The following is a 12353-nucleotide window of genomic DNA, read 5'->3' as shown; positions in this document are numbered from 1 at the left end:
AGCGATCAGGATCGCTTCCAGCTGCTTTCCAAACTGAGGACGTACGCCATACGTCCTCAGGCGTTAACTGTATTTTTTCTGAGGACGTATGGCGTACGTCCTCGGTCATTAAGGGGTTAAAGGACAGCTCTGTCTGATCACACAGTCTTAAAGAAGCAAACACACAAAACTTTAGTGTGTAAATTACATCAAACGCACATCATAAGTCTTAAAAGGAGCAATAACAGTATGCATCAGCACGCAATGCACACAACCTTAAAAGGATGCTCTGTCTTAGAGGGACAGGGGCACCTACACACACAGTGCACATGTGTGACGGTCCCCAGTGTATAGCACATGTGTGACGGTCCCCAGTGTATAGCACATGTGTGACGGTCCCCAGTGTACTGCACAAGTGTGACGGTCCCTAGTGTACTGCACAAGTGTGACGGTCCCCAGTGTATAGCACATGTGTGACGTCCCCTAGTGTACTGCACAAGTGTGACGTCCCCTAGTGTACTGCACAAGTGTGACGTCCCCTAGTGTACTGCACAAGTGTGACGTCCCCTAGGGTACTGCACAAGTGTGACATCCCCTAGTGTACTGCACAAGTGTGACGTCCCCTAGTGTACTGCACAAGTGTGACGTCCCCTAGTGTACTGCACAAGTGTGACGGTCCCCAGTGTACTGCACAAGTGTGACGGTCCCTAGTGTACTGCACAAGTGTGACATCCCCTAGTATACTGCACAAGTGTGACGGTCCCTAGTGTACGGCACAAGTGTGACGTCCCCTAGTGTACTGCACAAGTGTGATGGTCCCTAGTGTACTGCACAAGTGTGACGGCCACTAGTGTATTGCACAAGTGTGACGGTCCCTAGAGTATTGCACAAGTGTGATGGTCCCTAGAGTATTGCACAAGTGTGATGGTCCCTAGAGTATTGCACAAGTGTGATGGTCACTAGTGTATTGCACAAGTGTGATGGTCCCTAGTGTACTGCACAAGTGTGATGGTCACTAGTGTATTGCACAAGTGTGATGGTCCCTAGTGTATTGCACAAGTGTGACGGTCACTAGTGTATTGCACAAGTGTGTTGTCCCCTAGTGTATTGCACAAGTGTGATGGTCCCTAGTGTACTGCACAAGTGTGATGGTCCCTAGAGTATTGCACAAGTGTGATGGTCCCTAGAGTATTGCACAAGTGTGATGGTCCCTAGAGTATTGCACAAGTGTGATGGTCCCTAGTGTACTGCACAAGTGTGACGGTCCCTAGAGTATTGCACAAGTGTGATATCTGTATATAATGTATTAGGAAGGAGGCTGTGTGTGTAAGACAAAGGGAACCTGTCTATTATATTACAGTATATATCTGTATATAAGGTATTGGGGAGGGGCTGCATGTACGCAGAGGGAAATGCTCTATAATATGTATGTTATGGGAAATTGTTATTATATGACTGATATTATTACTCATAATTCGCACAAATTATTAGAATGATATTTAAAGTGATGGAAAATGTTCCCCTTTGTATAAACAGATCAGGAATGTTGGTTAATATTTTAGATGGAGTTTAATTCCTCAGTTGTAATGAAGATGCGCTGTAACTTATTTTTTAATATAGCAGTAGTAGTAATTGGAGAACAGTTTGAACGTTAAAGGGACGGTCTACATGAAAATGTTTATTGTTTAAAAAGATAGATAATCCCTTTATTACCCATTCCCCAGTTTTGAATAACCAGCACGGTGATATTAATATACGTTTTACCTCTGTGATTACTTTGTATCTAAGCCTCTGCAGACTGCCCCTTTGGGTAGATTTATTATGGGTCGAGCGGACATGATTTGCTGTAGTGAATCATGTCCGTTGGACCATGCTACTGTAAATGCCGACATGTACTGTCGGCATTTAACATTGCACAAGCATTTCTGCTGAAATGCTTGTGCAATGCTGCCCCCTGCACATTTGTGGCCAATCTGCCGCTAGTAGGGGGTGTCATTCATCCCGATTGGATCAGGATGATTGAAGTCCGCCACCTAAAAAGGTAGCGAACAAGTTAAGGAGCAGCGGAGAAAGCAGCATCCGCTGCTTATTAAATCTCCCCATTTATCTCAGGTATTTTGACAGACTTGCATTTTAGCCAATCCGTGCTGACTCATAAATAACTACATGGTTATCTACATGGCACACATGAACTAGCAATGTCTAACTGTGAAATCTGTCAAAATGCACTGAGATTAAGAGGCTTCAATGGCTTCAAAATCAGTTTCAGCTCTTTTACACACACAGCCTCCCTCCCAGTACCTTGTATAATATTATACAAATATTCACTCTGCTAACACAAACAAATTATACCTATTACATTATAAACAGAAGTATAACACTATAGAGAGTGTTTTAAGTCTCTTTATATAATACACACAATCAGACCTTCCTCAAAACCTTATACACAGACATATAACACTAAAGAAAGGTACCACCTGCACACGCTCAGCACCTTATACACAGACAAATAACACTACAGAAAGGTACCACCTGCACATGCTCAGCACCATATACACAGACATATAACACTACAGAAAGGTACCACCTGCACTTGCTCAGCACCTTATACACAGATATATAACACTACAGAAAAGTACCACCTGCACATGCTCAGTACCTTATACACAGACATATAACACTATAGAAAGGTACCACCTGCACATGCTCAGCACCTTATACACAGGCATATAACACTATAGAAAGGTACCACCTGCACACGCTCAGCACCTTATACACAGGCATATAACACTATAGAAAGGTACCACCTGCACATGCTCAGCACCTTATACACAGACATATAACACTATAGAAAGGTACCACCTGCACATGCTCAGCACCTTATACACAGACATATAACACTACAGAAAGGTACCACCTGCACATGCTCAGCACCTTATACACAGACATATAACACTTCAGAAAGGTACCACCTGCACATGCTCAGCACCTTATACACAGGCATATAACACTATAGAAAGGTACCACCTGCGCACACACACATGCTCAGCACCTCCCCAGCACCTTATACACAGTCAAATAACACTATAGAGAAGTACTATCTTTCTCTCACACACACACCTTATACACAGACATATAATACACAATGATACAATCTATCATACTCACATCACCTCTCCCCACACCTTATACACAGACATATAACACTATAGAGATGTACCATCTATCTCATACTCACATCACCTCTCCCCAGCGCCTTATACACAGACATATAACGCTGTAGAGCGGTGCCATCAGTACAAATACACAGACATAAAACACTACAGAGCTGCACACACAGACACAGGGAATTACACACATGACACAGTTACACTCTGTGCCTGTGAATTACATATATCACATTATGTACTTACCGCACTATAACACACCAGGCAAGCAGGAAGCAGAATCAATATCTCCACCCATTCCCTCCCCTTCCCTTTACCATGTGACACATTTAGGTCCTTTAGCGTCATGGGATCTAGCTGCTACCGGACGGACAACTGTGTGCTGTGCATAGTGAGAACATATTTGAGTTAGCGATTGTGTCTGACACAGGAATCGGCGTGACAGGTAACAGCAGCATCTTATTGTCTGAGGTTGAGGAGGGGACTGTGTGCGACAGTTTACGGAATCCGCTTGTTGTGAGGGAGAGGGGGCTTAGAGGGTGAGGAGGGTGCTTTGCAAAAGAGAGGAGGGTTAGATGGTGAGGAGGGGGCTGTGTGTGTGAGAGAGAGGGGGCTGTGTGTGAGGTAGTGGTAAGGTTAGAGCGTGAGGTCTAGGAAGGGGCTGTGTGTGAGGGGATCTGAGGGGGTGAGGATGCAGTTGTGTGTGAGGGGGGAGAGGGGACTGTGTTTGAGGGTGAGGTGGAGACTGTGTTTAATGGAGAGAGAGATTAGAGGTTGAGGAGGGGGCTGTGTGTAAGGGATGGGGTTTAGAGGGTGAGGACTAGAAGGGGGTGAGGATGAAGTTGTGTGTGAGGGAGGGGTTTATGGATGAGGAGGGGACTCTGTGTGAGAAAGAGGGGGCTAAGGGGGTGAGGAGGGCGCTGAGTGTGAGGGGGAGGTGGGGACTGTGTAAGGGAGGGGGGTTGATGGATAAGGAGGGGACTGTTTGTAAGTTAGAGGGGGCTGAGGAGGGGGCTGTGTGTGACAGCTAACAGAGTCCGCTTGTTGTGTGAGGGAGAGGGGGCTTAGAGGGTGAGGATGGGGCTTTGTAAAAGAGAGGATAGTTAGATGGTGAGGAGGGGGCTTTGTAAAAGAGAGGAGGGTTAAATAGTGAGGAGGGGGCTGTGTGTGAGGGAGAGGGGGCTGTGAGGAGCGTGCTTTTTGTGAGAGAAAGGGGTTAGACGGTGAGGAGGGGGCTGTGTGTTAGGGAGAGGGGGGTTAGAGGGTGAGGACTATGAAGGTGCTGTGTGTGCGGTAGAGGGGGTCTGTTGGGGTGAAGATGTAGTTGTGTGTGAGGGTTAAATGGTGAGGAAGGGCTGTGTGTGAGGGATGGGGGTTAATGGATAAAGAGGGCCTGTGTGAAGAAGGGGGGTTAGAAGTTAAGACAATATCTGTGTGAGGGAGATGGTTAATTGATAATGAGGGGCCGTGTGAAGAAGAGGGGGGGGGGTAGAAGTTAAGTAGTGTGTGAGGGAGAGGGGATTAGATGCTGAGAATGGGGCTATGCATAAGATGGGTTTAGAGGAAGGGGTTGTGTGTAAAAAAGAAGGGGGTGTTAGAAGATGAGGAGGGACTGTGTGTGAGGGAGAGGGTGGCTTAGGGTGTGAGGTTAGAGGTTGAGGAGGCAGCTGTGTGTGAGGGAGAGAGGGGTTAGGTGGTGAGGAGGGGCTTTGTGTGAGGGAGAGGGGGGTTAGAGGATGAAAAGGGGGCTTTGGGAAGGGTTCTGGAGTAAAAGAATGAGGTACAGTCTGTGTTATGAAATAACAAAAATCTGTTAACTTAAAAAGCTTAAATTTAGCTAATCCCTTAAGGTTAGACCCTAACTCCCTAGGGGTCTGAAGAAAGAAATATAATGTATACGTCAGGGATAGCGCTGATAAGCTGTTGAAGGACCCCTCGGGGACCCACTATGGAAATAACAGGATGAATAAATTGTATTATAGATAGAACATAATGAAGACCGTTAATAGGTGTATTCTCAAAGTGTAAATGTGCACAATAGTAGTCTTTAAGAAAATAAAAGCATATAAAGTTTTATATATATATATATATATATATATATACACACACTCTTACGAGAACTAAGCCTAAAACAAAAACAGTTAAAAATAAGATTAAAAAATATATGTATGTGTGCGTGTATATATATATATATATATATATATATATATATATATATATATATACATACATATATTTTTTTAATATACATACACACATACATATATTTTTTAATCTTATTTTTAACTGTTTTTGTTTTAGGCTTAGTTCTCGTAAGAGTGTGTATATGTATATATATATATATATATATATATATATATATATATATATATATATATATATATATATATATATATATATATATATATATATATATATATATATATATATATATTAGAGGTGCGCATCTTCACTTGTCTCACGATTCGATTACGATTATCATTGTAACGATTCGATTCTACGATGCATCACGATTACTGCCCATGATTTTCATTAACAAATTCAAGCAGTCAGAACTCCCTTTTTTATTTTATCTGCTCTAAAAAAAAGGGGATTGCTAAGGGGATGTTTCTAGGATATAAGGTATTATGGTCCTGGCATGTTAAATAATAATTCTGGACTTGCCTCTTTTGTCAGGGAATAATGCACAGTTTATGAACCAAGGTGTATAAATGATTGACTTTTAGCAGAGCAGGTCCCAAATACATAACTAACATAGGATATGTGTGATATAGATTTTTTTTTAAATAAAAATAATGGATTCAGATTTAAGGTAATAGATATGCTTTTAAAAGGCTATAGGTTTATATGTAACATATACATTTATTTATATACACATACAAAGCACAACTATAATACAATACAATGCCCTGCCACATATTACACTTAGATCATAGATGGGCTGTTATTTTGCTCCCTAAGCTCATATGAGACAGTGAGACTAGTATTCTGGGTATTGGAGAGCTTTGAAAGGAATGCATGGTATGTGTGAGCAGTGCAGTGTCACCGTTAATGATTAGGGCTCTTAACTGACATAAAGGGTCACCTAATCAATCATGTAGGCGCTCTAAACATGTTTATTACGGCTCTGTGATGATCTGCAGCTGGGAAGGAATGCTATGTAATTTCCTCTTACCGGAAACTTTATTAACAGCTGCACCAACCACTTACTGAACGGCTTCAATAAGTTGTCCTAGAGGTAAAGGTGCTGGCCGGGTGAATGTGATTAATTAAGCCCTCCTGCTGTGTCGCCTGCTTCAAGACTAGGAGAGATCTGACAGGGCAGAAGCAGTCTGACCAACTGACAGCAGCCTCGTGTAACACAGTGACTATTTCCTTGTATTATCGCTTCCCTGTTAACTGTTGCAGTCTCTGCTGCATGTTTCCTCTTTGTCAGACCCCTAGCCCAGCACCAAACGAGCATTTGAGTGTTGCTATTAGATACTTTTGTAAAACTTGACTTTTTCTATATCTAATAGCAACACTCAAATGCTCGTTTGGTGCTGGGCTAGGGGTCTGACAAAGAGGAAACATGCAGCAGAGACCGCAACAGTGAGTAAACAGGGAAGCGATAATACAAGGAAATATTCACTGTGTTACAGGAGGCTGCTGTCCGCTTGTCAGACAACTGCACTGAGAATGCTGATGTTCAAAAACATAGAATCAATCAATATTTACTCTGTCTGCCATTACTTTAAGCCCTCACATCAGTCAGTGGGAGAGGCGGGGTCACGTGACATTGTGCGATGACGTCACTGACCCTGAATCGATTCTGATCTTGCACCGCATCGATGCAGCATCGTTAATGGCTGCATCGCGATGCATCGCAATGGCGATTATTTTTGACACCCCTAATAAATATATATATATATATATATATATATATATATATATATATATATATATATATATATATATATAAAAACATGGAGGGGAACTGCACTCCAAGACCGGACCAGGTACACATCCTGTGACTCAGCAACATCCAGCCCTGGGTGCTAAATAGCACTCCAAAAAAGCTGTGATGTCACCAGAGCCACAGGCAGTTAACCCCAGTCCGGAATGGGTGCAAGAAACATATTTATCAAGAGCAAAATTTAAAAACAGGAATAAAAAAGTGGTAAAGACAAATGACTGAGTATGTCTTTACCACTTTTTTATTCCTGTTTTTAAATTTTGCTCTTGATAAAGACGTTTAAACGTTGAAACGCGTTGAGCTATTAAACATATTTTTTATGAAAGTTGAAAGACTGCTGACTTATTTCTTCGCTGTATCAAGCCGGATTTTCTGTTTTCAAGGACCAAATAGCAGGCTTCACAGGAACACCACATATCCTACTCTGGAGACATACGTTCTTGGAGCTGAACTGCTGCAGCATATGGAGTGAGTATACTGCACCCATATTTATCTGGTAGCTATATACACCTCAAGCCCTTTTTTCTCTTCATCATTAGAGAAAAAATCATTTTACAGACCAGCGCCATCTATCTTCCTACAACGTTTTATCCACACAGTCCTAGAGGAGAGACTGTAAGAAGGCTGCGGTCTACCCTAAAAGGAGAGTATTAGTTCTTAGTTTGTGAACACATCTGTTTATCCATTAACATTGTATATTTATTTACATTGTGTATACTTTTTGCTTGTATTTAAGATAAAATCACAACTGGAAAGGTTAGTTACCGCATCTGGCCAAATGGGAAAGCTCAGGCACCACGTCAAGGTCCTTTCCATTGCCTGAGTCCCTAACACAGCCACACCATCATGCGAGCTCACAAAGCCAAACAGACTTAGAACAAAGAAGGGGTGCACAGGTGGATGTAATCACCCAGACTGGGGTTAACTGCCTGTGGCTCTGGTGACATCACAGGTTTTTTGGAGTGCTATTTAGCACCCAGGGCTGGATGTTGCTGAGTCACAGGATGTGTACCTGGTCTGGTCTTGGAGTGCAGTTCCCTTCCAGGTTTTGTATTTTCTCTGGGTGATTACATCCACCTGTGCATCCCTTCTTTGTTCTCAGTTTGTTTGGCTTTGTGAGCTTGCATGATGGTGTGGCTGTGTTAGGGACTCAGGCAATGGAAAGGACCTTGACGTGGTGCCTGAGCTTTCCCATTTGGCCAGATGCGGTAACTAACCTTTCCAGTTGTGATTTTATCTTAGCTGTGAGCTAGCTGGTGAGTGCTGGGTGTTTCTATGTGTTGTGTGTGTGTATATAGATAGATAGATAGATATTTGCATAGGAAATTAGCACATATAGGCAAGAATCCCCGCTTGCTTTTCCCCAGAAACACCTCATATACAATGTTACCAATGCACACGAGAATTCTGGGTAAGTTATGCAAATTCTCAGTTTTTTGCTTCAAAAATACTGTTTTAACACAGCTATCCTTTTAACAGGATTATTGCAGCAAATCAGAAATCACTCACTAGACAGCCTGTTTTGTTCTATTTGGAACTCATCAGTAGGAGATAGATTTCTGGTTGCTGCATTGATAAAGCTATTTTCAAGGTTAAACCAAAATTCATTAAAATTATTGGGGGAGATAAAAAAAAACTGAAATTATCCTTGAAATTTGAAATAACCTTGAAGGTTTAACCTTGAAAATAGCTTTATCAATGCAGCAACCAGAAATCTATTTCCTACTGATGAGTTCCAAATAGAACAAAACAGGCTGTCTAGTGAGTGATTTCTGATTTGCTGCAATAATCCTGTTAAAAGGATAGCTGTGTTTAAACAGTATTTTTGAAGCAAAAAAACTGAGAATTTGCATATCTAAATTGCATAACTTACCCAGAATTCTCTTGTGCATTGGTAACATTGTATATAAGGTATTTCTGGGGAAAAGCAAGCAGGGATTCTTGCCTAGATGTGCTAATTTCCTATGCAAATATTTACATTGATTTAATTTTGAGACATTGAGGATTTTAATTTCAGTTTTTTATCTCCCCCCATAATTTTAATGAATTTTATATAGATAGATATAATAGGATCAAATTAAATATCTCTTAAAAGGTTGGGATTACGCTTGTAGTATCGTTTTGATTACTGGTAGGGAGGTCACTGTATTATACAGGTAAATAAGAACATAGTATTACAGAGAAAATAGGATATACTTAACTATTTGTGCAGGGACCAAGTGGTTTATAGCGAAAAAAATAAATAAATATATATATATAATATATATATAAAGAAGAAAAAAAGCCAAAAAATAGACTCTTGACAAAGCCTCGCGTAGCTGAAACGCGTAGAGGTGGACCCTGATTGGCATTCAGTCAAATCGACTAGCAGCTGGAGGAAGAAGCTGGTTTTGAAAATCACTCCCGGTAAGAAACACGTTTTTAGTAGAGGAGAAAATACACTTACTCAAGCGAAATCATCAACTCTATGGAATCATAGAGCAACTGTTATCAGTTCTAGCAAAGACTACAGCTATTCCCTAACTATGGGATGTCATATCCATAATACCGAAGGATGTTGCTAACAAACAGTGACCGTAGGATAAATTTGAACTACCATCTGTATTACAGACCTGAAGTTTTCCACAAAGTCACGTTATAGATTAGAAGAGTGTATTCACGTTACTAATTAATGCCTGATAACTGCAGCATTACTCAATAGCACATGTGCTTGGAAATTTAAAGAGACATCGCATTACTGATCTCTGGATTTATCTGTGCACTAAATTTCTACATTCTTCAGATTGGGATTTGGACATAATCATTAACACCTGGATCATTTGATGAACTATACAGTACACTATTATTGACACATTTTTATTATTTTTTTATATTTTTTGGCTTTTTTTTTTTCTTCCCTTAATATATATATATTTCTCTATATACCACTTGGTCCCTGCACAAAGAGTTTTAAGTATATGCTATTTTTTCTGTAATACTATGTTCTTATTTACCTGTATAATACAGTGACCTCTCTACCAGTAATCAAAACGATACTGCAAGCTTAATCCCAACCTTTTAAGATATATTTAATTTGATCCTATTATATCCGGAGATATATATATATATATATATATATATATATATATATATATATATATATATATATATATATATATATATATATATATATATACATACATACATATTTTTTTTTAATCTTATTTTTAACTGTTTTTATTTTATGCTTAGTTCTCGTAAGAGTATATATTTCATAGAACCTGGGTATATGCTTTTATTTTCATAAAGATTACTATAATTTATTCATCCTGTTATTTCCAGCGCTATCACTAACGTATACAGTCTGTGTGTTACAATTAATGATTTGCATGTGTGTTAGATTAGTGACATTATTGTGAAATGTTTTAAAAACAAATATAGTGATGATTATGCTGATGATATATTTTTATTATTATTAAGGTGTATGAAAGACATTGAGATTAATAGAGCAGAAAAAGGTGATATGAATCATTTTAACTAAATATTACGAGTAAACCTTTTGTCACAGAGCAATGTCTGTATAATGATATGAAGTTGGGAAACAAAAGCACAATCGCATCTGTACAGAGGGTGCTAGGTATAAGGAGCCAGCCTTACAGCAAATGTAGTAATACACCTCTTGGATTTTGTCATTTACTAATCTATGTGACACTTTATTGCCCAGATTTAAGCATCATTATATATTTTATCCTAGGGTTCACTTATTCAGGGGCACAGTCTGAGTGATTCAGAGGCACAGTCTGGTGGGTCAGAAATAGATGAGGAACTGAGAAACACCAGGACAGAGCTCCCAGTTTAGGATAATCTTATAAATTACAGGATAATTGTTCCAAAATATTTAAACAGATTGTTAATCACTTTATTACCAATTCCCCAGTTTTGCATAACCAACACTGTTATATTAATATACCTCTGTCATTACCTTGTATCTAAGCTTTTGCAGACTGTCCCCTTATCTCAGGATTATTTACAGACTTGTATTTTAGACAATTAGTACTGGCTCATGAATAACTCCACGGGAGTGAGCACAATGTTATCTATATGGTACTCGTGAATTTACCCTGTCTGGGTGGGAAAAACTATAAAAATGCACTGAGATAAGAGGCAGTCTGTAGTGGCTTAGAAACAGGAATACATTTATATTTTTAAAGGTTTTATAGTATATTAATATAACAATGCTGATTGTGCAAAGCTGGGGAATGGGTAGTAAAGGGGTTATCTATCTTTTTAAGCAATAAAAAAAACACAATTTATTTAAGAACTTACCTGATAAATTAATTTCTTTCATGTAAGTGGCAAGAGTCCATGAGCTAGTGACGTATGGGATATACATTCCTTCCAGGAGGGGGCAAAGTTTCCCAAACCTCAAAATGCCTATAAATACACCTCCTACCTCACTCACACCTTAGTTTAATGAAAATCAATTAAGTGAGGTGTATAAAAAGCATACAAAAAGAGGAACTGGAAAAATAATGTGCTTTATACAATAAGATCATAACAACAAAAAATAGGGTGGGTCTTATGGACTCTTACCAGGTAAGTGTTTACATAAATTATGTTTTCTTTCATGTAAGTAGCAAGAGTCCATGAGCTAGTGACGTATGGGATATCATACCCAAGATGTGGAAATCCACAGAGTCACTAGAGCGGGAGGGATAAAATAAAAACGGCTATTTCCCCTGAGAAATTAAATCCCAAAAAATAATTGTTTTCTTTTAAAAAAAAAAAAAAAAACTCAAATCAAAGGCATTAGAATCAAGCTGAGACAACTGCCCGAAGAATCTTTCTACCAAAGGCTGCTTCCGAAGAAGCAAACACATATCTTAGAATTAGAAAAAGTATTCAATGAAGACCAAGTTGCTGCTTTGCAAATTTGATAAACTGAAGCTTCATTCTTGAGAGCCCAAGAAGTGGCAAATTATTTAGTAGAATGAGCTATAATTCTCTGAAGTGGAGACTGCCCCGCCTCCAGATAAGCTTTGTGAAACTAAAGTCTTAATAAAAAAAAACAGAGACTTTCTGACTTTTCTTGGAGCAAGAAAAAATAACAAATAGACTAGAAGTTTTTCTGAAATCTTAAGTAGCCTCAACATAATATTTCAAAGATCTTACCACATCCAAAGAATGTAAAGACCTTCTAGAGTATTCTTAGGATTAAGACACAAAAAAGGAACAACAGTTTTCTCAACTTTAGGCAAAAATTCAAATGAAGA

At 39.4% G+C, this 12353-nt stretch overlaps 2 protein-coding genes across 2 annotated transcripts in view; one reads left to right on the top strand and one right to left on the bottom strand.

Annotated features, from left to right (window-relative positions):
* Window positions 1–3448, bottom strand: part of LOC128657099 (gastrula zinc finger protein XlCGF26.1-like) — a 48910-nt gene extending 45462 nt beyond the window's left edge. The window contains exon 1 of the mRNA XM_053711346.1: window positions 3393–3448. The gene's annotated coding sequence lies outside the window, so the exon portion shown is untranslated. The remainder of the gene's footprint in view (window positions 1–3392) is intronic.
* Window positions 3449–3489: 41 nt separating this feature from the next.
* The window catches only part of LOC128657902 (oocyte zinc finger protein XlCOF7.1-like), a 112158-nt gene continuing 103294 nt past the window's right edge, over window positions 3490–12353 (top strand). The window contains exon 1 of the mRNA XM_053712329.1: window positions 3490–3591. The gene's annotated coding sequence lies outside the window, so the exon portion shown is untranslated. The remainder of the gene's footprint in view (window positions 3592–12353) is intronic.

Source organism: Bombina bombina, chromosome 4, assembly GCF_027579735.1.
Source record: "Bombina bombina isolate aBomBom1 chromosome 4, aBomBom1.pri, whole genome shotgun sequence".
Lineage (NCBI taxonomy): Eukaryota > Metazoa > Chordata > Amphibia > Anura > Bombinatoridae > Bombina > Bombina bombina.
The sequence above is the reverse complement of the archived record's forward strand: the minus strand, read 5'-3'. Positions and strand labels throughout refer to the sequence as shown.